Genomic DNA, 27,600 nt, shown 5'->3' on the forward strand with positions numbered 1-27,600 from the left:
GCATTCCCTGTACCTAGGAGGTCACCTATGACTTTCTGAGGTGTCGATGCCCCACCCTAGCTCAATTGAGCCTTAGCTCAGCTTCCATCCCTCTTACACAGCTTACTGCTCTCGCCCTTACTAGACAGTCCCTTTCACCTCTGGGCATCTACAGTCTCGCTATCCAGAGTGTGGTTCGTGAACCCGGAATATGAGCATCATGGGAGAGTTTGTTAGAAATGCAGATCTTGGGCCCCACCCCCCCAGACCCACTGAATCAGCAGCAGCTGCATTTTAAGAAGACCCCAGGGGATCAGAGCGCACCTCCAGGTCTGAGAAGCCTTGGTCGGCAGTGCTTAAGCTGCTTAGCACTTCCCTGTGTGTGGTCACAAACTGATCTGTTTGTTTGGTTGGGCTCATCTTCTCGAATAGATTATGTGTTCTTTGATGGGAACGACCACTTCTTACAGCTTATTGGACCTCTCTGTAACATTTTGTACATGGACATGCCCTGGCTAATAATAATAGTAGCATTTATGGAAACACAGATTTGTGTGCCAGGCAGGGTGTTCAATGCTTTATATGCATCACTGAATCCCCACAGCAGCTCTGTGGTGTAGGGTCGAATACCCATTGTAGATGAGAAACTGAGGTTCACAGGGGTTGGCTAAGTTGTGCCAGGCCACACAGCTGGCAAGCGGCTGAGCTGAAATCTAAAGCCAGGGCTTGTAACCTCTACGGAAACTCTAACGTGTGCTCATAAATTGTTTAATAATTCCAAGCTTAAAAATAGATGTCATTAATCTAAAAGTCCTATGGCTTTTACTTGCAAATGTGGAGCTAATGGACACAGGTCCAGGGCCCGATTTAGGATATTTGGCAGGTTTACAAAAATCTTTATGGGCAACAGCTCTTCTCCAGTCTTATCTAGCCTTCATGGTAGCGTGTTATTACATTCTTCATCTGGTTTCTCTTCTTCTGGTTTGTTTCTAGAACTAATCTCATTTGTGTTGTTTAGGGTGGCAAGTCTCAAACCTGACTTCCTTTTTTTTTTTAAATGAAATTTACTGTCATATTGGTTTCCATACGACACCCAGTGCTCATCCAAACAGGTGCCCCCCTCAATGCCCATCACCCACTTTCCCCTCCCCCCAACCCCCATCAACCCTCAGTTTATTCTCAGTATTTAAGAGTTGCTTATGGTTTGCCTCCTTCCCTCTCTGTAACTTTTTTCCCCCCTCCCCTTTCCCCTGGTCTTCTGTTGAGTTTCTCAGAATCCACATATGAGTGAAAACATATGGTATCTGTCTTTCTCTGTATGGCTTATTTCACTTAGCATCACACTCTCCAGTTCCATCCATGTTGCTACAAAAAGCCAGATTCCAGTCTTTCTCACTGCCAAGTAGTATTCCATTGTATATATAAACCACATCTTCTTTATCCATTCGTCAGTTGATGGACATTTAGGCTCTTTCCATAATTTGGCTATTGTTGAGAGTGCTGCTATAAACATTGGGGTACAAGTGCCCCAGTGCATCAGCACTCCTGTCTCCCTTGGGTAGATTCCTAGCAGTGGTATTGCTGGGTCATCGGGTAGATCTATTTTTAATTTTTTGAGGAACCTCCACACTGTTTTCCAGAGTGGCTGCACCAGTTTGCATTCCCACCAACAGTGCAAGAGTCAAACCTGACTTCCATTATTATTCATCTCTTAGTTGGTTTTATCTAAGACACATCTGGTCTGATTCTGGTAAAGGAGCTGGGGTGGGGATGCTGTGTCTCTTTGTTTTTATTTCTGTTGTCTGTGTTATCATGACCACAATAGCACTGGGCAAGAGCATGGACTTTGGTAGCAGCAGGCTTGGGTTTGAATCATGACTCTATCATGTGGGCAAGTTATTTTACCCCTCTGTGCAGTTTCCCCACTTATAAAATGATCCCCATAGTATCTGCTTCATAGGATTGTGAAGATAAAATAAAATTATCTATTTAAACTTCCTAGGGCACAGTAAGCACTCAGTAACTATGAGATCTGACCATCAATGTCAGCCAGACTCCCTGTTTTATTTGTTTGTTTTTGTTTTTTTACCTTGTCTTAAGTCAACTTCTGGTAGAAAGCAGACCACTGGGCTATCACCCACCTGGAAGACAATTTTATTTCTAGTACATTGAACAGGGTAACGCACATAGTCTCGAATGGGAAATCTTCGTTGGATGTTTCATAGTCAAGGTTGAAGATAATAATAAGTCATAAACACAGATTTCCCACTTGATTACCTCTCTTCTCTCTCTCTCTCTCTTTTTTAAGTTTTTTAAAAATTTATTTTGAGAGACAGAGAGGGGAGAAAGGGCAGAGAGAGAGCAGGGGACAGAGGATCCGAAGCAGGCTCTGCACTGACAGCAGAGAGCCTGGTGCGGGGTTCAAACCCACCAACCGTGAGATCATGACTTGAGCTGAAGTCGGACGCTTAACCAACTGAGCCTCTCGGGCACCCTCTTTCTCTTCTTTATATGTTAATGCCGAGTAAAGTTTGACAGATAATGAAGGCAGGGGTCTCTGGGAAGCTGCAGGAAGCTCAGCGGGGTGGTTCATCAGGTTCTTCCCTAGATGGCCAGCCTCTGCCTGTCACAGCATCAGTAAGGCATGCATAGTATCTGTTGACTGACTGGCTTTGCAGGCAATGAACTCGACACGATTGCTAACCTAAAGTTAACTGTGGACAAGGATCGCAGCATCAGGATAAACCGATTTGGAAAACTAGATTTGGAAATCAGCGCTTTTAGAATACCACTGTTTTTCCGGAAGTGGTTGAATTTGGGGCACGTTTCTGAGCTTTTGTAGCCTCAGCACTTGGCAACAAATATATCACATGTGTAGCTGGATCCCTTGTCTGTTCTGCAAAGGTAATAATGTTTAGCTTCTCTCAAAGGGATATTGTGTAGGTTTGCTAATTAGTGTCGGTAATGAACTCCAGAGCTACCAGTGAGCACCAAATTAGTGCTAACTGTTAGTTTGGAATAATTTGATTCAGATGCATTCTGATGCTCATGTTTAGGCATTCAATGTCCTCAAAATTTCAATTCTAGACTTTTTTTTTGGGTGAATCGACTTAGGCCTTTAAGGAAAATGGAGTCTTTAGTAATGCATATATCTTTGATGTTCCACCATCACATATTACATAGGGTGAGGGGGCAGCCTAGCTTGGGAAGCCAGAAACCTACTTTTGGTGTCAGTTCTCCTAGCATCTCACTGTGGGCAACGTTCAGTCCCCTGGAGCTTCAGTTTCCTTATCTGTAAAATAAGAGAGGTGGACAAGACCTTTCAGTCACTTACGGCTTTGAAGTCCACGACCGGGCTTTGCTTGGCTTTCCTCCGGGCTGAGATTAAACAATCTCATCCGTTGCCATGCCACACAATGTTTTGAGAATCCAGTATTGTGGCCTGTAATACTACATATTCAATGTATAAAAGCATTTGTGGGTTTATAAGTCCTGATGGTTACTATCACCTGAATTTTATTTTCTATATAACTTCCAATATTCCTTAGCTCTTTGGGTTGGTGGCATAGTGATATGGCTCATTGGCATTCCCAATGAACAACAGACAAAAAAAAAAAAATACACAAAACCATTCTTCACTCACTGAGAGGGTGTGGAAGGTATTAACCATATAAGGTACCTATCGTGCATATACCTACAGACTATATACTCTAAATAGTACCTATAGGGTACTCCACTCCCAAGCAACCCTGCTGTTTTGTTCCCTACTCAGTTCTGTTCATAATTTACAACATGCTTGAGGGAGGAAATCTTTGAATATTATTGCTCATCTAAATACTAGTACATTTTGTGCCAGTTTCAGTGGAAAGGAAATTGGGTTTTATTTCATTTATTATGGGCCTGCTCCTTTGGGGAAGGCAGGCTACTAAAAATTATGGGCTGGTAAATATTTTCCATTTGTTTCCAAGACTCCAATAAATGGCATAACACTTCAGGGATCAAGGAAAATTTTCCATTTGGATAATACGTCTTTTGAACCGAAATTCCATTTGCCAATTCAATTGAGGTCAAGAATTGTGATAAAAATGTTAGTACTTATCTTCAAAAACTGATGACATTTAGCAGAAAAGCAGGTTGAATTTTAGTGATGCAAAATATAATCTTAAACTTCGGAAGAATGTTATGAAGAAGTGTGATAAGCCTTTTAATTTATTTAAAATGTATTCCCACCTACTTCTGAAATGGATTTGAGGTGACGGAGTGACTAAGAAATTTGAGTTGCAATAAAAATTCATCATTACTGCTATGCTGAAGGTGATTTGGTTAATGGAATCTTAACGCGCTAAAACTGTCATTGTTTGGTAAGGATTTATAAGTTCTTTTATTGCTTCTTTATTTTCACATTGTTTTCATCAGCACTTATGGTTCAGAAAATGCAAGCCCTTTGGAGACCTGCAGTTTTGAGAAAGCAGACTGCAAAACATCAGTATTGAATTTGTATACAATGAAGAGTGCCTTTGTGTGAACATGGCCGTGCCATGCAATTTACATTTTAAAAATTTAGTAAACCTCTTCCAGAATGTTGATTTTTATGAAGATTTGTTGATTTATGTTTTATGATTTTTTATATTTTATGATTTTTTATGATTTTTATGATATTTTATGATATTTTATGAGTTTTTATAGTTTATATTTAAGATTTGTTGATTTTTTGTTTTATGAAGATTATGTTGATTTTTATGAAGAAGCCATGGAAAGTCCCCCGACTGGCCTTTTTTTTTTTTTGGATCTTTAATTCTCATCTTGCTATTTTTGTGATTGGGATAGTACAGAGTGGGAAGAGAATTATTGTATTATATTAATTCAAACATACACCTTTTTCTTTTACATTTCAACATATCAAAAAATTTTTATTGAAGCATAATTTTTTAAAAATGTTTTGAGAAAGTGCAAGCAGGGGAAAGGGGCAGATGGAGAGAGAGAGAGAATCTCAAGTAGGCTTCATGATCATTGCAGAACCTGATGCGGGGCTCGATTCCGCAACCCTGAGCCGAAGTAAAGCGTTGGATGCTCAACCGACTGAGCCAGCCCAGTGCCCCACTGATATTTTTATGCATTATGAAATGATTCCCACAGTAAGTCAAGCTACCATCCTTCGCCATCAAAAGTTATTACAATATTATTTTATTACGTTTAAACATCTTTGAAATCAGAATGCATCTAACAGTTCAGAACGTCTTACAATTGTTGTCAGTCAGGGGACATGGTTTCCACTGCTCGCATCGGAGCAAACTTGGTTGGGTGAAAAACAACTGGAGGTTGCCATCAAACTGCTTATGGACCATTTGACAGAAGACCAAAACCTCCTTTTTGCCAGAAAAGTTTCATGTGACAACTTGGTAAGATGAAGGAAGTACCAATAATAAAGCTTTCAGAATGGGTGTCAGAGGATGTGCAGAAAATCCAGAGATGGTCGTGCAGAAACTCTGAGAGTATTCAGGAGGTTGAACTCAGAATGAGTAGAAGTTCAACCTTAACCAACTTATTTTACTGATATTTTATTTCACTCATGTACATATATGTACATAAGAATGATATATGATAAACATGTGTACTTATGCCTATAAAGTAAATATCCTAAGTAAAGGGGAAACATTGGTCATAGTTTAATTAGCAGATATTTTTATTTCTAATAATTGATGGTGTTGTACTTAAAACAAAATCCAGTACTGCACTTACATATTGATTTAGTCTCTACAACCAAAATGATGGGGGTCACCAATAAGGTAAAATTAGTCCCATATTGCCAAAGAGTCAAAAATACTTAGGACCTTCTAAACGCAGGGCATCCGGCATTATTGTTTCAAAAAAAACTGGTACGCTTTCGAGAGACTCCATTTTTTCAGGAGCTGTCCCTTTGATTGTGGGAAAAAGTGAGAACTTGGACAACACAGATGTTTCCAATTTGGAGAATGAGGAAGCCCATGTGTCTGCATCTTGTTGTGGTTCTTGAGGATCATGGGAACGTTTTCCGGCTTCCCCTCCGTCATCAACATGTATATAACATTAAGCTTTTATAAGTGTACTTGATGCTAACCTCTGCCCCAAACCCAATACACATTAAAAAAAAATCTGTAGAACTTTCTTCTTGACTTCCTCAAGAAATTTTGGGTAGAATGTTGTAAAGATTGATCTTAGTGTTAAGTTTTATAATAATGAAAGATCTACCTTCATGATTTACTCTTCCCAACTGATGTAATGGGCAGGCAAAAATGGTCCTCCTTCTCTAGGGAACACATATCCTGGACATTAGGAAAAGTCAAAGAGAGAAGCCATATGGAGCTATAAGGAGGAATGAACATAGCTATGGCTTATTTGCACACTCAGGGCTTCAGTGTTCAGATTTCATGTCAGTTTGCCAGCTGCTAAGATCTGTGCTGGGATAGTAGGGATAACTGCCCCCAAATAAAAAGTTTTAATTAAAAAAAAAGTTTTAAATATTTTCATGGTTAGTACTATGATCACATGGAAACCTCCCCAGCTCAACAACGTCAACAACAAAAGTATTTCCAATCCTTGGTCAATGGCCTACTTTTTTCCATAACGTTAGGCATATTGTGATTCTGGGGCAGGAAAACAAATGGGATAGACCCTGAAAGTGGTGACGGTGGGGTTTGGTATCTCCTTAGGGAAGTCTCTTGCAATTCTATTCAAGTCTAATAATATTCAGGGCATGAGGTTTTATTTTTACTTTTTAAATTTATTTTTATTTTATTTATTTATATTTTTGAGAGGGAGAGACAGAGAGACAGAGAGAAAAAGAAAATCTCAGCAGACTCCATGCTGAGCCCATTGTGGGGTCGATCCCACGACCCTGGGATCATGACCGGAGCTGAAATCAAGAGCCAATGACTTGGTGGACTGAGCCACCCAGGTGACTCAGGGCATGAGGCTTTAAAATATATACTAGACCTCAGGGACTGGAAGCAGATGTGGGGCTTGGAGACAAACATGTATACGACTGTTCTGCCATAAGAAAAGAGCACTGGGAAGACAAATCTTTCTTCCCTCTTCCTCCACTCTTCCGCTAAAATGTATTTATAATACGCCTACAGTCCTGGACACTTGAGATATATCAGCAAACAAAACACAAACTTCCCTTGTGGAGCTTATATGCTGTTGGCACAAGAGGCACTAAGCAATAAATAAAATACACAAGCCATAGAGTGTATTAGAAGGAGATACGTGGGATGAAAGAATAGAGCAAAAAAGGCTACTAGGGGCATGGGAATGAGCTGTGGCGGGAAGCGTGTGATATAGGGTCACTGGGGCAGCCCTGGTCAAAGGTGAAATTTGAGCAAAGACTTGAAGGAATGAGAGAGTTGGACAAGCAAATACCAATGGAAGAGCATTCCAGGCAGAGAGAAGAGCTGACGGAACAGCCTGGATGCTGAAAGATGCCTAGAGCATTAGAAGGATTGAAGCACTCATGTGCAAGATGCAGACAGAGTACCAAGTGATGATGTCAGAAGGTAAGAGGGTCCCATCAAGGGGCACTGCGTGGCCCAGTGAGTCTCCTTTGGTGCTCTAAGGTGTGTCTTTTCTCTGATACCGAACATGGGAGGGTCACGTCAGACTTTGGACATGGCTGTTTCTGAACTTGTGATGCTCTTCCCCCAGACCATGCTGTAGCTCCCCCTTTGCTTCACGCAGACCTCAGCTTTAACGCCACCTCCTCAGAGAGGACTTTTCTCATCACCGCAGCCCACCCCCACATTGCTGCACTTTCGCTTATGAAATTATAACTGTCAGCAATAAGCTGTGAAAACGCTCCCTTTTAGCGACGGTGAATGGTGGCCGAGGGCTTAGGTGTTGAGCCGCTCCACTGAGGAAGATAGGTCTGGGCTGAAAGAAGCTACGAAGAACAGACCGTCTTACCCTCTCAACTGAAGCCACCGCAAGTTCTTTGTTTTCTGGGAGTCAATATTTCCTCGCTCGTTTTCTGAAGCATAAATTCTGTTTCCTCCTCTGGTAGAGCCCTGTGGTCGATTTGGGGATAGACACGTGGCCCAAGTTGCACTAACAGGAGCTGCCACTGAAACTTTTATGCCAGAGCCGCCGTAAAAGTTCCTGCTCTGGTGGGGTTGCTTAGTGGGTGTGGGGGCCATTAGTGGCCATAGCTCTCCCCAAAAGGAAAAATCTCCTACAAGAGGGAGGGAGAGAGACTGAGATCTGGTGACATCATAGGAGACCTTGAACTTGCTGTGTCTGAGTCTCTTGGGCTTTTGGACTTTTTAGTTGTAGCAGCCATAATTACACTGGTTAGACTTGGGTTGCTCTCCCTTATAATAAAAAAAGTATTAATAATACAGCTATCATTCTCATTTCTACTCTGTTTCGATAACTAATAGTGATTATGGTTGCTCCCTAGTCACTATAGGATTCAGAAGCCTTTTATTATATGAGGACTTCTCATATACCTCATACTGTCTACCATTGCTGATTGGAATTCTATTTGTTTCAGTTCCTCACCCAGCAAATGGAAGTTCTTCTTTCCTTCTTGAACTTGTATCTGTAGTTCCAGTTTAATTATTGCAAAGGTCCCCAGAGAGCTTGGGAAATTAAATTAGGCCTATATGCAAAATTTCAGGCTCAATTAAGAAGGTCCTAGGAAATCCAATTTCTTCACAGTCTCTTGCTCTCCCTAAAACGATATTTTTCTACTTAAAAGGTGAATTTGCTTCACATCTCAAAGCTGTTAATGTTAATGGGCGTTTAGAAGAAGTTAAGAGGAAAAATGAGTTTCTAGGAGGATGTTTCTCTTTGTTTCCTGCTATGCCCTCTCGGGTTTTCCAGCATCATGGGCCACATCTATTTCTCAAGAATGTACAGAAATAACCCCATCTCCAAAATAACAGTATGAAAGCATTTTTCCTTGCTGATAAAAATCAGGGGTATCCAAAAGCAACATTGGAACAATTCTGCTTCTTGGTATATGTCCAAAAGAATTGAAGACAGGATCTCAAAGGAATATTTGCACACTTATGTTCATTACAGCGTTATTCACAGTGGTCAAGAGGTTGAAGTAACCAAGTGTCTTGTCAACAGATAAACAGATAAAGAAAATGTGGCTTATATACCTACATACATATGATGGGATATTATTCAGCTTTAGAAAACGAAGGAAATCTTGTCTATGCTATAGCACGGATGAGCCTTGAGGACATTGTGCTGAGTGAAATAAGCCAGTCAACAAAAGACAAATCCCGGAGAATGCTACTTATGATAAGTATCCAGAGTGGTCAACCTCATGGAGACAGAAAGGAGAATGGTGGCTGTCAGGAGCTGAGGGATGGGGAAATGGGGAGTTGTTGGTTAATGAGTTCAGAGTTTCAGTTTTGCGAGACGAAGAAAAGTTCTGGAGAGCTGCAACACGATACTATGCACATAGTTAACGCTAATTTATTGTGCACTTCAATATGGCTAGGATGGTAAATGTTTTGTGTTTTTTTTTACCACACTGAAAAGTTTGTTTTTTTTTTTTTTTTTAATTTTTTTTTTTCAACGTTTATTTATTTTTGGGACAGAGAGAGACAGAGCATGAACGGGGGAGGGGCAGAGAGAGAGACACAGAATCGGAAACAGGCTCCAGGCTCCGAGCCATCAGCCCAGAGCCCGACGCGGGGCTCGAACTCCCGGACCGCGAGATCGTGACCTGGCTGAAGTCGGACGCTTAACCGACTGCGCCACCCAGGCGCCCCCACACTGAAAAGTTTTTTAAAAAGGAAAACAGGGGTGCCTGGGTGGCCCAGTTGGTTAAGCAATCAACTTGGGCTCAGGTCATGATTTCACGGTTCATGGGTTCGAGCCCCGCATCGGGCTCTGTGCTGACAGCTCAGAGCATGGAGCCTACTTCAGATTCTGTGTCTCCCTCTCTCTCTGCTCCTCCCCCTGCTTGTGCTCTGTGTCTCTCTGTCTCTCAAAAGTGAATAAATGTTCAAAAAAATTAAGAAAAAAAAAAGGGAAAACCAAAACAACACCAAAGCATTTACTTTATTGTCTTCGTGAAGCTCCTGTACCCGGGAATTCAGTGTCACCAAGAGCCAGAAATCCCAACTGAGGGGTAGAATACTAATGCTAGAAGGTCACTCAGTTATCTTTGCTTCCTGAACCTCATCCTCTTAATTTTTGCTTTGCCTGTTTCATGGGAACATAGCCACACACACCTATTTGTACCGTCTCTGGCTGCTTTCACACAACAATCGTGGAGCTGAGTAGTTGCGACAGACACTGGATGGCTTCCGAAGCTGGAGATATTTGCTGTCTGGCCCCTTACGAAAATGTATGCTGACTTTTATGGGCTGAAATGCATCCCCCTAAAATCCATATGTTGAAATCACTCCCAGCACTTCAGGATGTAACTGTATTTGGAGATAGGGTCTTTAAAGAGGTAATTACGATAAAACGAGGTCATGGGCAGGGCGGGGGGTGGGGTGCTCATCCAATAAGACCGGCATCCTTATAAAAAGAGGAAATTTGGGGCACCTGGGTGGCGCAGTCGGTTAAGCGTCCGACTTCAGCCAGGTCACGATCTCGTGGTCCGTGAGTTCGAGCCCCGCGTCAGGCTCTGGGCTGATGGCTCGGAGCCTGGAGCCTGTTTCCGATTCTGTGTCTCCCTCTCTCTCTGCCCCTCCCCCGTTCATGCTCTGTCTCTCTCTGTCCCCAAAATAAATAAACGTTGAAAAAAAAAAATTTAAAAAGAGGAAATTTGGATATGGACACCTGGAGGGAGGGCAATGTGAAGACAGGGAGAAGACGGCCACCTACATGCCAAAGAGAGAGTCCTCAGGAGGCAACTCTGCCGACACCTTGATCCTGGACTTCCAGGCTCCAGAACCATGACAAAATAAATTTCTGTTGTTTAAGTCACCCAGTCTGCGGCGCTTTGTTATGACAGTCTGTTATGCAGACTAACATGCTGACCCCTTGAACGTCCTTTGTTTTCCGGTGGGTTTCAATGCCAGCCTTCTGGTTAATACCTCGTTACTCATTTTCAGGGAACAGATCTGTTTCCTGTCTGTTGTGTCTGATGGGAAACCATAGTTAAGTCAGACCTTAACAAAGGAGGACTGGGGAAGGGCTGGCTGCGTTGTGGCCCTTTCACTTGCTAGGAAGATGGTTATCTAAACAGCTTACTACTTTCGATATGTAATTGAGCCTTGCAGTGGGCTGAAGGGTGACCTCCCCAAAAAGATATGTTCAGGTCCTAATCCTGGGAACATGTGAATGTGAGTTTATTTGGATACAGGATCCTCCTGGATTGTCTGGGTGGACCCTAAATCCAGTGACAAGTTGCCTTACAAGAGACACACATAGAAGAGATAGAAAAGGAGGCACTGTGACCACAGAGTCAGGAACTTGGAGCGATGTGGCCATAAGCCACGAGCACCTGGAGTCATCAGAAGCTGGAAAAGGCAAGAAATGGATTTTCTTTAAGAGCCTCTGGAGAGAGTGTGATCCCGTTACCAACTCAATCTAGGATTTCTGGCCTCCAGACCGTGAAAGAAAACATGCTCATTGTTTGAAGCCAAAGTTTGCACTCAAATGTTGCCAGATGCAATGCATGCTACCTTTATTATGACCTGGGGTTAAAGAGAGAAACAATGTTGTAGCTAAGGAATTGATTTGGTCTGGAACTGATGTCTCCTTTTTCTGGATTCTCACTGCATGGATGATCAGGTTTTACATTACATTACATATCAATATGCATAGCAGTTTCCAAAGGGCTTTCCATGTTATATTCTCTCACTTGAGAGAGTGCCACACATCATCTCTAGGAGATGGGGAAAGCATGATTATCTCCAATCCACAGATGAAAGGACTGAGGTTTGGGTTAATAACCTATCCCAGTGATTCGGATCCAGGCTTCCTGATCACCAGTGGCTATCCTGTCGACCCTGACCCAGTGGTGCCTATGGACCAGCATCAATTATGGGAGCAACTGACCAAGGACTTCCAAATGAAGCAGGCCGTGGACTGCAGTGATTTCCTGGTTTCCTTGATAATCTCAGGTACAGCGCTACATTTCCCATTCATTTGGACGGGATTTTTGTTTGCTGAAAAGCAAATGCAAACGAAAGTATTTTTATAGTGTAATATTTCAGATGCATGGGGCATTAAGGTGAAGGCTTGTCTCTGTGAGGCTAAAGTAGCTGCCGAGAATGACTGGCTCAGGTCCAGAGCTTGGACCTGAAAAGTCGAGGCAATGCTACCATTTCACCTCTGGCTTTCCTCAATTGTTGCTATAAGCCCAGCAGGAAAAGTTTATATAAGACTTTTATTTTAATTTTTTGTTTAAAATGCAGTAACAACCATTTCTGAGTGGGGTTTTTTTGTGTACTTATTTTCTCATTTAGTCTTATTTTATTTTCATAATAACTCTACAGCTGAGCACCGATATCCCTTTGAATGAAAAGCACTGGGCTTAGAGTGGTTAAGCTGTGTGTTTCCAGGTCACAGAACCCTGCGTGTTGCAGCTGGGATCCAAAGCCTGGATCATTTGATTCCAAAGCCTGAGGAGGGAAGCTCTCTCCATGTTGCAGGACCTAAGTACCATTGCCCCATCCCTAGTGGTCATGGACACCATCAGACCTGGGTGGGCTCAGCTCTAACCCCGAGGTGAACCCAGAGATTTGGAGCATCCCTTCAGCCCACCATGTGTCACAAAGCAAAGCAGATCTGTTCTGGCAGCCCTGGGCTGCTGGGTCCCTGACACAACATTGACTGAGTGTCATATTTTCCTATCTGATTTCACTGCGTTTCACAAGGCTATTATGTAGTGTGCGGCAATAAGTGAGCATAAACACAGCTCTGACTTTTTGGAAGTAAATAGCAGCTAGAATAAGCACTTGGTCTCCCTGAAGGCTTTTAAATCTACTGAAATGTCAGGTGCAATGAGATTCTGGGCAAAGGACAGAAGAGCAAATCTCTGGATTTTATAAAAGTTCCCTGAATAATCAGTGCTTTAAATGAGCCAACTGAGTTCTGCTTTGGCTAGTCTCTCCCTGGATCCTTTATATGCTTCTAAATTCATCTCCTTGGGTAGACAAACGAGTAAGGATTGAACGTAGCGGTCAATTCAGGTAATTATTTAAACTGCGAGCACAGATCACAGATCCATTTCCCTTTTATGGTACCTAGAACATCACGTGGAACAGAGACCTGAGTGGATCATGCTCATTATGAGGGAGGACACAACTGAAAGAAGAATATAGTTCTATGAATTTAGCCTTTCTGGGGGCTCTTGGTAGAGAGACACTTACGCATTTGTGTCTCCAGGAGGAAAATTGTTTTGTTTTATGTTGCTGTTTAACATAGATATAAATCCTTCTGGAAAATATACAACGTTAGCTGGAATGCACAGTAGTATAGTCAGAGAATTCCTAGCATTGCACCCATATGTTTCCAGCCACACTACAGCCCTGGATTTCCAAGCACAACCATTTATATAAGGGTCTCCTCATATTTCTCCATGAGAATATTAAGACTGTCTATGTGAACGTGTTGCATACTTGTTGGATATTCTGGACGGATGGATTCTTCCCATGTCTACCAGGATCTTCTGTGGAATTTACATGGGTCAAAAATTACTGGTAGCTTTTATAGGTCACCCGAGTGGAGTGGTGATACTAACTCCTTAAAGTATTTCCCCCATTACTTGTATGTCTTTAGACTGGTGGCAGTGATTCCCAAAGCCAATACCAAAAATTACAGAGTTATGCCCAAACGACCTCCACCACCAAGAGCACCACCACCACCAAGAGGAACAAACAATAACGATAAAACAACACCACAACAGCTGATAGTGTAGATCTCAGCACCAGCAGGGACAAGCATCCTAAATATAACTATAATTCAATCTAGTCCTTTAAATATCTTTCTTATTATCTGTGTTCAAACTATTGTCAGAATTTGCTCCCTACTATATTGGTCAAGTCCCCGGAACAAAATTCCTGTTGAGTATTTTTCAGGAGCCCTTTTTGTGCTTTAAGGACCTATGAAAACACAAAGAAACATCCTTAAACTACCATTCCATTTTTTAAATTTTTTAATGAGTTTATTACCTCTCAGGAGTTAATTCTTTTTTGATAGGTGCTTAAAAGGCCATGTGGGGCACTCATAAAACTCTAAAACAGCCTATTAATTATAGGAGGCTTGCATAATTTATAGTAGTTTTGAGAAACGCTAAGTAGCAAAAAATTGCTCTTAAATTCATGTTCCCTTCTTTCTGACCTCAGGAAAAATCTTAATAAGATTTATTATTTCGTGCTTGGGTGGTTGATATATTCTGCAGATAACAATTCAGAGAGGACACTCAGGATTCAGGAACTCTTGTTTTATGACTCTGCTTATATGGGTATAAGGCAGTGATCCTTTGGAGTATGCAAAATCAGTGCTATCCAGTCCTTTACTCAAGTTGCATAAGGGTTTCAAAGTCAGCGAAGTCTTTAGCCTTGGCAGTGTCTTTTGGAGTGCCTTGTTTCCAGAGAACTCGATGCCATTATTTCTATCTTGGTCTTCATTTTTGGTTGTGGTCGCTGATCAGAATCCTTCTTGGTGTTTCTTTCTTTAATCATCAAGCTGGAGGTTTATGTCGACTCCTTTTGCCCGAGTTGATGAGACCCTGCCTGCTTGAATGATTATCTTGACAGATGTTAGATGCCTCTCTTCTCCTGTGGCCATCTACTTTCATGGCCTTTCTCTGAGTTAGGCAGGAAGGGCAGGATACATCGTTTCCAAAATGCCATATCGAAAAGTACCAATGCTACCTGGAGGCAAATGGACAATCTGAGAAATCTGTTTCGGTTTTTTTTTTTTTTTTTTTTTTTCCATAAACCCTACTGAGATGATCATTTTGCTTATGACCTGGGGAGGCAGAGGTGGAATGTAGCAATAAAGGTCAGTGATGGGGCGGAAAGGGGAGAGGTGAGTAGAGACCAGCTTTTGGTAACCTGCTGGCCACCTGGGAAGACTGACGCTGAGAAAGGGTGCTTCATGGTGGTATTTGTAGTGGGCAGGCAATTGGAACACAGACTCATAGGTCGGGTGCTTGATGGATGGCAAGTGTGATGGTAAGACATCCCAGAGGAAAGACGAAGGTACAGCAAGGGATCCGCTTCATCTGTCTTACCATCATGCCTGAAACAACCTTACAAATGGGATTACTACTGGATTATAAAGCCTCTGGGCCTCTCGCCAGCATTAATTTTAAGCATGTTTTCCAAGCTTTGAAAGCATTTGTGTATGAAGCCAACAGTTCACAGCAGCTCTGTTATTTGTAATAGTCCATTTTAAATCTCAGTTGCTCTGCTAAGCAAATCATGTTTTAATGCTGGTGTGTGAAGGATAAATACTGGGTCCTTGCGTGTCATCTTAATATGCCTTCAGCTTAGCATAGACTTCGGTCTTTCTGAAACTCTTGTGGTCCCCCACCTCCACTGATGTTATAAGCTCAGTCTTTGGATACAGGAACATCGTCTCTGGTCCTGAATTATTTACCTACAATCCCTCGAAGAGTCTCACAGTTCCACCACCTTAAGCATGTCTGTACTTGAACCGTATAAGCAATAAAAGCAATCAGGCTTGGCTTGCTAGCGTATGCTGCTGCTTAGGGACTTTCGGTATTATCTAGAGGGATACTGATGTCCGGAAGATTGCTGGGTAAGGGTGCAGAGGATGAGTTGCAATGGATTCAAGTCATGGATTCAAGATATGTAGGACGGGAACTCAGAAGACACTCTAGTGATGGGTCAAGAGAGTCATTCTGCTGAAGGGGAATGTTAATGTCTTAAGTGTGTGGAGGGATGTATCAGTTTGGGGGAAAAAAGTTGCTTTAATAGAATAGAAGACTATATCTCTCTCATGTCATGAAGGGCTGCTTGTTGGTAGTTCAGACCTAGTATGGCGGCTCCACAAAGAGTGACCTAGCTTCTGCATGGGCCTCAATTGTCTTTATGGTCGAAGATGGTTGCTAGAGCGCTAGCCATCACATCTGAGTTCCTGGGAGCAGGAAAGGCACGCTTACTCACTTGAAGGAGACTTCCAGGAAGTTTCACAATGTTTCATCTTACTTCTTACTGGCCTAAATTTAATTACCTGGAAGCCTGAAAGGGAGGCTGGTAGATGTGGTGTTTTGGCTGGGTGTTTTGGCTGGGCACTAATGATCTGCATGATCAATCAAAAATTGGAAGTTTTATTACAAAGTATAAAGGAGAGGAAAGTGGATGCTGGGAGGTAATTATCAGTGTATCAGTGTCTGCCATAAAGGGCCAGAGAAGGAATGGGCAAAGAGATAGGAACACACCAAGAGAATCAGATGTTCCTAAAGCCAAATGATTGCCTTGTTTCCAAAAAGAAGCCATCAAATGTGCCAATGCTACTGAGAGCTCAGGAGGAGGAGGTTCATTGAATCTGATGAGGAGGAGTGATTGGAACGAAATCTGATTGAAGAGGGTTAAAGAGAGAAAGGAAAGTAAGAAATGGGTAAATCAAGTGGAGACAGCTACGTAAGGGGTTTTTTCTATAAAAGGAATCGGAGAAATGGAGCAGTACTGAAAGAAATAGGAAGGGTTTACATTTTTTTAACATGGAAAGATATTTCAGCGTTTTTGCATGGATATGGAAATACCCAGTTGGGAGAGAGAGAGAGAACATTGGTTATGCATATGAGAAAGGTAATCATGACAGACAGAAAATCCTTGAGTAACTAAGAGAGGTGGGATCCTAGGTAGAGTAAGTGGGCATTTTAGATCAGTAGAGGGTCAGTTCAAACCTTTAATAAGAAGGAAGGCAGAGAGTGGAGGTGCCCACTCCCATGGCTGGCTAGATTTGGTGGTCGAAGGTAGGCATTCTTTTCTGAGGTAATCTATTTCCTCAGAGAAATAAAAAGCAAAACCACCAGATTAAAGTGGGAAGTGGGGGGGGGGGCTCTCATCGTTTTGTGAGAAACAGAAAATGTGAAACAACCATCTTGGAACTTGGGAGATTGGATTGTGACTCAAAAAGAGTTAGATAGTAAACTATGAACACTATCGTGAATCAGTTTTTTTGATGGTTTCCCAGAAGAGTAGACGGAACAGGGCCAAGTGAGGAAACCAAATTCCTGAGGTGGAACACAAAACAAGAGGGAAAGGGTAGAGAGCAGAAGGGAAAAGAGGGCCTCCTTTGTGATTTATTGCAAGACTTTACATACAATGAAGGAGGGAGTTTAATCAAAAGGACATCTTCTCTTTTAAGGAACACATTTACCAAGACTAATGATAGAGACACATACACAGTGGGATCTTTAAAACAGTAAAGCAGGCAGCCAGACAGGCAAACAAGTGAACAAAACAAAAAACATAATGGCTTATATAATTTTTACTGTCTGATGAACACAGCATACCATTTTCTAGAGAGTCAGTTTTGTTTTTTTGTTTTTTGTTTCTTTGCCACATTATTCTAAGAGAAATTTATTTTGTGGGTTTGTTTATAATTAACAGCCCAGTTGAAAATCTCTTCAATGACAATTTTACACAAGTTTTAAACACATTTTGCTATGCCTGCTTCATATTCCAAATTTACCTCGTAGCACATGGTATTATGTTAATTCTTGGCCTGGGAAGACATTGATGGAAGGTCATGTAAAACAATATAGTCTAGTAGTTTTTGCCACTCAACTTATGCTGGATGAGGACTGACCCCCGAGGAGGAAGGAATGGTTAACATGTCCTTTAGTTTTCAAATATAAATTACCTCAATGAAGTTTTTGGAAGGAACTGAATAACCTTTAATTTGAGATGAAACTCTCTGCAAAGTATCAAGAGTTTTCGTATATTGTGCTATTATCAAGCAAAGAATAGGCGTGGAGACAATGTTGTTTGTTTGTTTTTTTTTTAATTTATTCACATAAAGTATTTACTTAGCACCTATGATACAATGCTTCTGGCACTGTTCCAGGTATTTGGGTTATAGTAGTTGACAAAATAGACAAAGGCTCCTGCCTTCATGGGTCTATGTTTTGAAAAGTGAAGACCCTGGCTTGTTTCATGCTCAGGTAAAGGCTTTGGTGGGGAGGTAGAGTAATTAGCCAAGAGAGGAAAAGTCTTTGACTTTCATTTCTTTGTTCATGCATTCATTCAGCAATATTTAGTAAGTGGTTGCTGATAAATTAGGCCCTGACCCAGGCCGAGATCGATGAGTGAAGCCATCAGACAGTTATCAGAAAAACAGACTAATGGGCCAATCTGCATAAGTACAGAAACCAACTCAGACAAGTTAATGCGGGCAAATATTGATGTAGAATTAAGGAACATTTTGCCACTTAAGGTCCTTCAAAGTGTGCTGATGTCCTCCTTGTTGGGACAACTCAGAGTCTGAATGAGGTGCATCCCTGAAGAGAGCTGACTGGAAATTCCCTAAATCAATGCCAAATCTAAGGTTTTTCATCCCTATGGTCCTGCTTCCAACTGAATGTCCATTGTATGTCTAGCTCTGGGGCCCTCTGGGCTTTGAGCTTGGACCTGAGCCTAATAATATATCTTGAAGGACAGGTAGTAGAAGTGAGGAGGGAGGGGATCCTTGGGCAATAGGTTTCTTGACATGACACAATTAAACCCTCCATCCCATGATGGATGCCGGGCTGAACTAGTTGTTTCCAGAAGCCACCCTTATTGTGGTAGAAGTGGAAGTGAGCTGGTGTTTGAGACAGACTTTCAGTATTTGTGCTTTGTTGGTCTGTGTCAGGACCATTTTCTGCCTGACTTTTATCTGCAGAGTTCAGGTTGACTTGAGATGGCTGTTAAATACATGAGTTTTCAAAGACCTTTAGTTGCCCATATTGATTGGATGTAGTTTGATAGGTTGTCCATTGTCATGTGCAGTGACATTAAAGGGCTTTGAGCCTAAAGGCAAGTAAATAATAGCAACTCTTTTGTGAGGGTATCATTCCCTGAGATTTGTTCATCTTGTAGATAGTTGTGGATCCTACATCTCTCATCTTACTAACAGTGTACCTCATTGTCCCTTACTAACATTGTCCCTCACTTCAGAAGGTCCACAGCCACAAAAGTCATATAGATGGGACCTTGGAACATAGGACCTACAGATCCTACTCATGACATTAATAATGGGAGCCACTTCCTGACCAAGAAAGATCAGATTAGCAGAAGTTTTTCTCCATTAGCATTTTCTCTCATAATTTTTTGCTTTCAAGTGCTTCTTCTGCTTCTTTTAATCAGGAATGTCAAGCTAATAATTCCAATTTATCAATGTGATATATTTTATAATCTTTAATTTTGTTAACAATATCTTGTTGTGTTCAGGAAGGAATACTATAATGTTCAGGGGTGCCACTGTACCTGAATAAGTTTGAAAACAGCTGTGTGGGGCCTTCCTTTGATTCATTCAACTATTCTTTAAGTGCCTACTATGAATGTATACAAAGAGTTAACAATATAGGGAGTGGATCCATAAATTCTAAACATCCTAGTAATTCCAAAATGAAAAATCTGAAATATCTTGGAAATAAAATGGGAGAAATTTTGAACAAGTCAGTGTAACATAAGATGTGATAGTTAACGTAGGATAGTCAGGGTAACATAGGATAGTTAAAAAATCCAAAGAGAGTTCAAATAAAGCAATGGTTAATTTCAGCTGGGGAGTTAGAGATGACTTTTCAGACCACATAACAGAGCCTTGAAGACTGAGCAGGTGGAAAGGTTAAGTCAGGACTTTCTGGGCATGAGAAACAAAAACAGCCATGAAAGGGTACACATTGTTTGGGGAAGAGTGAGATATCTTGCAATGATGGTACTTGGCAAGATGAAGTAGGAAAGATTAGGTATGTTGAAGTTAAGTTGAAGCTAGTTATGCTGCAAATGTGTATTATATACTGTCTACCGGCTACATTTCTATCCCAGAGTATGAGTTCCTTGAGTGCCATACTAAGGATTTGGAGAACAGTCTCCTGGCTTTCATGCTGAAGTCCAAAACCAGTGACCTGATTCTGTCTGCATAATAGGAAATAGGGTTGGCAGAATCCTGGTGGATAGATTTGGACAGACGCAAGACGGATGTATGGAGACGAATTGGAGAATAATGGAATAATTCAGATATGAGATAAAGAGCGTTGCAAATAATGTAGTGGCCGTGAGAACAGAGGCGTGGTGTTGGTTTGTTTTTCTTACTGTAGATAATTTGCTAGCAGGTAACAACAGTTGCATTTCTTACTGCTGACTACCTCAGGTCTCTGGCGTGTCATATAAAGCATTATCAGCATATGTCTTAACAAAGACTATTCTGAATTCTTAGCTGTGGGACATTAGAGAAGATATATGTTTTCTATTTTTCTTAATTCATTAATTTACAGATATATATCACATACCTAAAGGGTGTTAAGAATAGAGTGGTCAACAGGACAGACAAGGTATAAACCCTCTATCATCGACATCGTTGTAGGAAAACATAGATGAGGAACACGTAAACAAACAATACACACATGCTTTATTTTATTTCGTAATTATGTCTTGGCTTACTACATCTGCAATGGCCCAAATATGAATCTTTATAGCCATAAAGTCATCATATAAATCTATATCCCCCAATCCTTCATGCTAAGGTCCCATGCTTTATTAATATTAAGAGAAGAATTTAACGTCTAGTAGATAGAAGAAGTCCTTGAGGGCATATTTTTATAGGAACTGTGGACTGGATGTGTATATTTATATAAAATATTATATTTGCGTTTGCAAACCTGCTTCTCACTTCCATGAGGTCCTGATTAGTAATCAGAATTGATTAATAATAAGCAGGCAAGTACAACAAACTATTTCTGAGAAGTATCTGATTAAAAGCACAAGAGACCTTCCAAGAAAGTGAGGGCCAAAATACGAGAGAGGAAGAAATCCCAGAGAGGTGAGACAAAGTGCCTTTTTTCCTCTAAAGGTACCTGACAATTCCAGGGAAGATGATAGAAAAATTGAAAAACTGAGAATAACTTTTGAGATATTCAAAAGCACACAGGGCAAAAATTGGAGGCCAAGGAGAAACAAAGACCTAAAAAATTACCAAAGCTTTTGCTGGGATTTTAAAGAGGTATGTGCTCAGAATCAGAATGAGCTGAACATAAACCAGTTCTCATAGGGGCTGGAGTATGCTTTACATCATGCTAATCTCTGATTAGTTGAGGGTGATCTGGAATTGTTAATAATAAACTCTGGTGGTTGATAACATCCAGAGCCTCAAATTATTTCTCCAATTCTTCATATATGGTATCTATCAGCCAAATAAAATAACCAGCTATATGAACAGAAATTGAAGTGTGACGTCAGAACATAAAAAATAATCGACAGTAGGACATGCCCACGGGACATCCGGATAATGGGCACACACACAAACACTTACAAAGCTTTGTTTAATATGTTAAGGAAATAAAAGAAAAGATAGAAAATCTTGGCAGAGAACATTAAGCTATAAAAAAGAGCAAAATGAACCTTTCAGAGCTGAAGAATACCAAACAGAAATAGTTCAGTGGCTGGACTTAATAGATTAATCACAGCTGAAAAGTGAATTAGTAAACTGAAAGATAAGCCAAAATAAAATATGTAGATTATAGTACAGAGAGACAAAAAGACGGACACTACAGAAGACAAAGAGACATATGGGATCTAGTGAAAAGATCTAATATATGCGTAACTAAAATTGTAAAAAGAAGACGAGAGAGGGGATAGAACACAAACATTTTTGAAGAGATAATAGCTGAGAATTTTATAAAACTGATGAAAAACATCAAAATCTGTTCAAGAGGCACACACCCCAAAAGGTAAGTAAAAAATCTACATATAAGCATGATTCAGTAAATATGCTGAAAACCAGATTGAAAGAGATAAATCTCAAAAGAAGCTAGAGAAAAGATACATTTCTGCTGAAGACAACAAAAAGACTTCCATTTCAAGAAGCCACTAAGAAAATACCAGTAAATAAGACCCATAGTAAAGAGGAGAAAGATGATGCTAGTGATGAGATTAGAAATTAATGAATTTGAAAACAATCATGAGAGAGGGAGGGCCAACAAAGCTCATAGTCAATTTTTTTTTCAAAAGAATAAAATTAATCAATATTTGATGAGACTGACAGGTAACAATGAGAGAAGGCACAGAAAACCAACTTTAGGAATTAAAAGGGGAGCATCATTGCAGAGTGCATAGACATTCAAAAGGTTTAAGAGGATATTATAATCGACTTTATACCAAAATATTTGGAATTTTAGGTGAAATTAGTGAATTCCTATAAAACATCACTTTCCAGAGCTGACACAAAGCAACTGAAAATCTTCATACATTATAACTACATCTGTATTTAGAAATTCCCTTACAAAGAAAGCTCCAGGCACATAAACAAATATAGCGTCAATCGTATACAAAGTCTCGGAACAGAAAAAAAAGAGATCACTTCTCCACCTGTTTTGTGAGGCTAGTATAACTTTGATACTAGTACCTAACAAAGACATAATGAGAAAGGAAAAATATAAGCCAGTATTATTCAGGAATATAGATTGAAAATATCCTATAATGTAGCCATTCAAATCCCATGATACAAAATATAACGTATCGCAGCCGTATTATTTATTCCAGAATACAAGGTTGGTTTATTAATTGAATTTTAATTAATGTAGTCACTGCATCAGCATAATAAAATATCTACATGAGTGCTATAAATCTGAAAAAATTCAGCATTGACTCATTGTAAAAGAAAATACCCTTGCTAAACTAGCAACAGAAGGGATCTTCCCTTTCAGGTAAAGAATATCTCCCCAAAAACTAGAGTATCCAACATACTTAATGGTGAGACACTGATAACTTTCCTTTTGACATGGTAATGAGGAACAGATAGTCACTATCAACACCTTTATTTAACATTGTTCTGAAGGTCCAAGCTACAGCAATATGGCAAGAAAATGAAATAAAAGTCACAAGGAGTAGAAAGGAAGAAATAAGCCCCTCGTAATTTGCAGACCACACAATTGTATAACTAGAAAATCTAAAAGAACCTACAGGTAAATTATTCGAGTTAATAGGTGATTTTAGCAATTTTGTTGGATAGAAAATCAAAACAAACAGTAATATATATGTATACTGGTCACAGAGAGTTAGAAAATAAATATTTTAAGATTTTATTTATTTGTTTTATTTCTTAAAAAAATTTTTTTGATGTTTTTATTTATTTTTGAGAGAGAGAGAGAGAGAGACAAAGCACCAGCAGGTGAGGGGCAGAGAGAAAGGGAGACACAGAATCCGAAGCAGGCTGCAGGCTCTGAGCGGTCAGCACAGAGCCCGACGTGGGGCTAGAACTTGTGAACTGAGAGATCATGACCGGAGTAGATGTCGGAAACCTAACCGACTGAGCCACCCACGTGTCCCAAGATTCTATTTTTTTAAGTAATCGCTACACCCAATGTGAGGCTTGCAACCCTGAGATCAAGAGTCCCATGCTCTGCTGACTGAGCCAAGCCAGATGCCCCAGAAAATAAAAATTTTAAATACCATATGCAATAGGATAAAAGCATCAACCATAAAATGTCAGTTCTCCCCAAATCTATATATTTGGTGTAGACAGAGTCAAAATCCCAGCAGATTGCATGTATGTTTGTTTGTAATGTGTGTGTGTGTGTGTGTGTGTGTGTGTGTTTGCAAATTGAGAAGCTGATTCTTGTCATATACGTGGAAATGGAAAGAGCCAAGCATACAAGATCAACTTAAAGAAGAAAAATTGAAAAACTTATTCTATTGGAATTAAGACTTAATATAAGCTACAGTAATTAAGACTAATCCACATTTAATTTATGAAAAATGTGGTGCTGCAGAATGACGGGAAAAAGATGTTCTTTTCAATAAATTTTGCTGAATTAATTGGATATCCTTAAGTACAAAAGGAAACTTGAACCCTATGCCATACACAAAATCAATTCCAGATGCGTCTAAATCTAATTATGAAAAGAAAAACAATAAAGCTTGTAAAGGACAATATAGGAGACCATTTTCATAATTTTGAGACAAGAAAAGATTTCCTAAACAGGATATAATACCACTAATATGAAAGACAATTCTAATAAATTACATTACTTTAAAATTAAGATTTTTTGTTCTTTTAAAAACACCACTGAGTGAAAAGGTAAAGTACACTGTGGGAGAAGGTAATTGTTACACACAAAACCGACAATGTGCTTTTTTATAGAATGAATAAAGAATTCCTACAGATTCATAAAAAAAGAGAGACCATTTAAGGTTAAGCAAACAAACAAAAGGAGCATGGGGGAAAATAGATTCGAATTGCCACTTCACAGACGAAGATATAAAAAGGGCCAATAAACATTTGAGAAAGTGCTCAATCTCATTAACAATCAGGGAAATACAAAAGATAACCCTGAGGAGATACCCCTGATAGAACCACCAGAATGAGTCATATTAAGCAGACTGACATTCCAAGTATGGAGCGATGGGAACAATCTCATCATATTGGAACTCTGCATTATCTGTTAGAACTCAACAAATGCAAATGTCATAATATAGCAAATCTACTCTCCACAGATATACACACACAGATGCACCAAGGATATTTGTTGTGGCATTATTTCATTATAGCCCCAAATTGGGAAAAGCCCAAAGGTCCATCAAGATTAAAATGCATACAGAAGCTGTGGTATATTCATGCAATGGAATATTATATAGCAGTGAAAATTAATATCCACACCCATACAACAATATAAATAAATATGTCAAAAATAATATTAAGCAAAAGAAGTCATATGTATAAGCACATCTTCTGTGTGATTTCATTTGAATTTCAAAAACCAGGCAAGAGAAATCTAAGGAGTTAAAAGTCAGGTGGGCAGTTACATTTGCAGAGGAGGAAGGAGTGGGTGCTCTGTTTCTTGGTCTAGGTGGTGGTTACAATGGTATGTCCACTGTGTAGTCATTCATTGATCTGTAGGCTTATGATTTGTGCATTTTTCTGAGTGTAAGTTACAGTTTACTTTTTTTTTTTTAATGTAAGGAATTTTCCATTTCCCAAGAGAAGATTTATTTGAAGGCACCCTGCGGGTTGTCAGAATGTAACCGCCTTAGCCCCCAAACTTTTTTATCTTGTGTGCTGCCTTGGATGTAAAAGCGAGGGGTGCAAAATTTGATTTTTTTGCCACTATTTGTAGTTTTTAGACTTAATAATCATCCCAGAATTTTTTTCTTTCAGACAATCTTTGCTTATTTTTTTTTTTTTTGCAGTCATACGCTACAAATGATAGACAAATAAATCTCATTCTCTATTTACACTTGACGTCTTCATTGCCGATCACTTCTGAACCAGCCAACTGTGGTAGAGCCCATTAAAATAATATATCACTTACACTAAATGTGTTTATCATAAAAGAAAACCAGACAAATTTTTTTCTTCCTTGCAAACTGGTATGATGTGTTTCCTCGTGAAGTTAGAAAACACACTTCCTCTGCAACAGAGCCAGTTCCATCATAAGGAGAAAAATTCATTTAGCCAAACTTTCATAGGGCATTTTCCTTATCTGGGCATATGTAGAACAAACTGAATCCCTGGCTATTTTCTTGGATCATTTTATTTTATTTTTATTTTTAAAAAATTGGGGGGGGGGATCATTTTAACCCAGTATACAGAGGAGAAAGGAAAAGATGCCTGGAGCTAGGTTTTTATTTCCATGGCAGTGGCTGACTTTGACTTCTCTTCAGGGTGCCTCTACCTGTTTCTTTGGAGCTTTTGTTATTTCAAACGAAACTCAGGATGATGAAGAGACCCTGAAAATACTTGAGGCCAGGTTGCCATACCAGTAAGTGGCCCTAAAGTACTGTAGGCAGGTATTGACAGGTCTGCGTTATGAAATTCTGCAAGAATGTCTATTGTGTAAGGAAGAGGGCTTTGGGAGCTGACCCAGCCATCTTTCTGGGCTTTGTTGGGACTGCATGAAACCATATTTCAAGTTTTTTTTAGCAGTCCTGTTGACAAAATTGGATAACCTCCTCAAAACAGGCCAGGCATATTCCCATGATGCTGCGCCCTTCACAGAGATTCTGTTTGGCTGACAGCCATCCCCCCTGCCAAATTCCAGCCTGACTCCCCAGCCTCAGGTGCTGCCACCCCCACCCCTTCCCCGACGGTCGGAGGCTTTCATTTTCTCCGGAGGTCCCAAGTTTGATCCAAAGATAAGCAGCATCCCACGGGGAACTTGCTGGAAATGCTGGCCCCACTGTGAACCTACTGAGAGGGCCCCGCTTACTAACAAGATCCCGAGGTGGTCTCTTCACCCTGACCGTGAGGAAGCACCGCTAGAGGTGAAAGTTTCCGGAACGCAGGAATAGAAAGACAATAAGCAGCCTCGCATTCATCTGCAGATTTAAAAAATGATGTTAGTTGTTTTGAAAGATGGAGAACCCAATATCAGATTTTTTTGACACTTTCAGTCATTTATGATGAAATCGAAACACTATTTTTATTTACTTATTCATTCATCTGTTATTAATTTTTAAATTTTAATTCCAATATAATTAACACACAATGTTGTATTAATTTCAGGTGTACAATATAGAGATCCAACAATTCGATACATTACTCAGGGCTCTTAATCCCTGTTACGTATTTCACCCACCTCCCCCCCACCCCCACCTCTCCTCTGGTAACCATCAGTTTGTTGTCTATAGTTAAGAGTCTGTTTTTTTGTTTGTTTGTTTTATTTCTCAAATTCCGCATATGAGTGAAATCATATGGTATTTGTCTTTCTCTGACTTACTTTGCTTACCATTATATCCTCTAGATTCATCCACGTTGTTCAAAATGGCCAGATTTTATTCTTTTTTATGGTTGAGTAATATTCCATAGTGTGTGTGTGTGTGCGTGTGTGTGTGTGTGTGTGTCCTACATCTTCTTTATCCATTCATCTATTGATGGACACTTGGATTGCTTCCATAATTTGGCTAATGTAAATAGGCTGCAATAAACATAGGTGTGTATATACTTTTTTGAATTAGTGTTTTTGTATTCTTTACGTAAATATCCGTAAATATCCAGTAGTGGAATTACTGGATCATAAGGTAGTTCTATTTTTAATTTTTTTTAATGTTTTATTTATTTTTGAGACAGAGAGAGACAGAGCATGAGTAGGGTAGGGGCAGAGAGAGAGGGAGACCCGGAATCCAAAGCAGGGTCCAGGCTCTGAGCCAGCAGCACAGAGCCCAACATGAGGCTCGAACTCAGGACCATGAGACCATGACCTAAGTTGAAGTCAGACACCCAACTGACTGAGCCACCCAGGCACCCCCCTGTTTTTCATTTTTTAAGGAACCTCTGCATTGTTATTTTTACAGTGGCTGCTAAATCAAAACATTATTTTAACCCCTGTTTTAAGGATTGGAAGTTAGAGCATTATTTGAGAAATTATGCAAAGAATTTGGATATATATTTTGCACTGTTTAATTTTCTGGAATTTGCAGAAGAGATTATCAGGTAACTCTAGGTGCAGAAAAAAAGTTCAGGGTATACTATGAAGAGTTGGTTGTTAGATTAGGT

The sequence above is a fragment of the Puma concolor genome, chromosome C1 (assembly GCF_028749965.1).
Source record: "Puma concolor isolate L17-30 chromosome C1, mPumCon1.1.hap2, whole genome shotgun sequence".
NCBI lineage: Eukaryota > Metazoa > Chordata > Mammalia > Carnivora > Felidae > Puma > Puma concolor.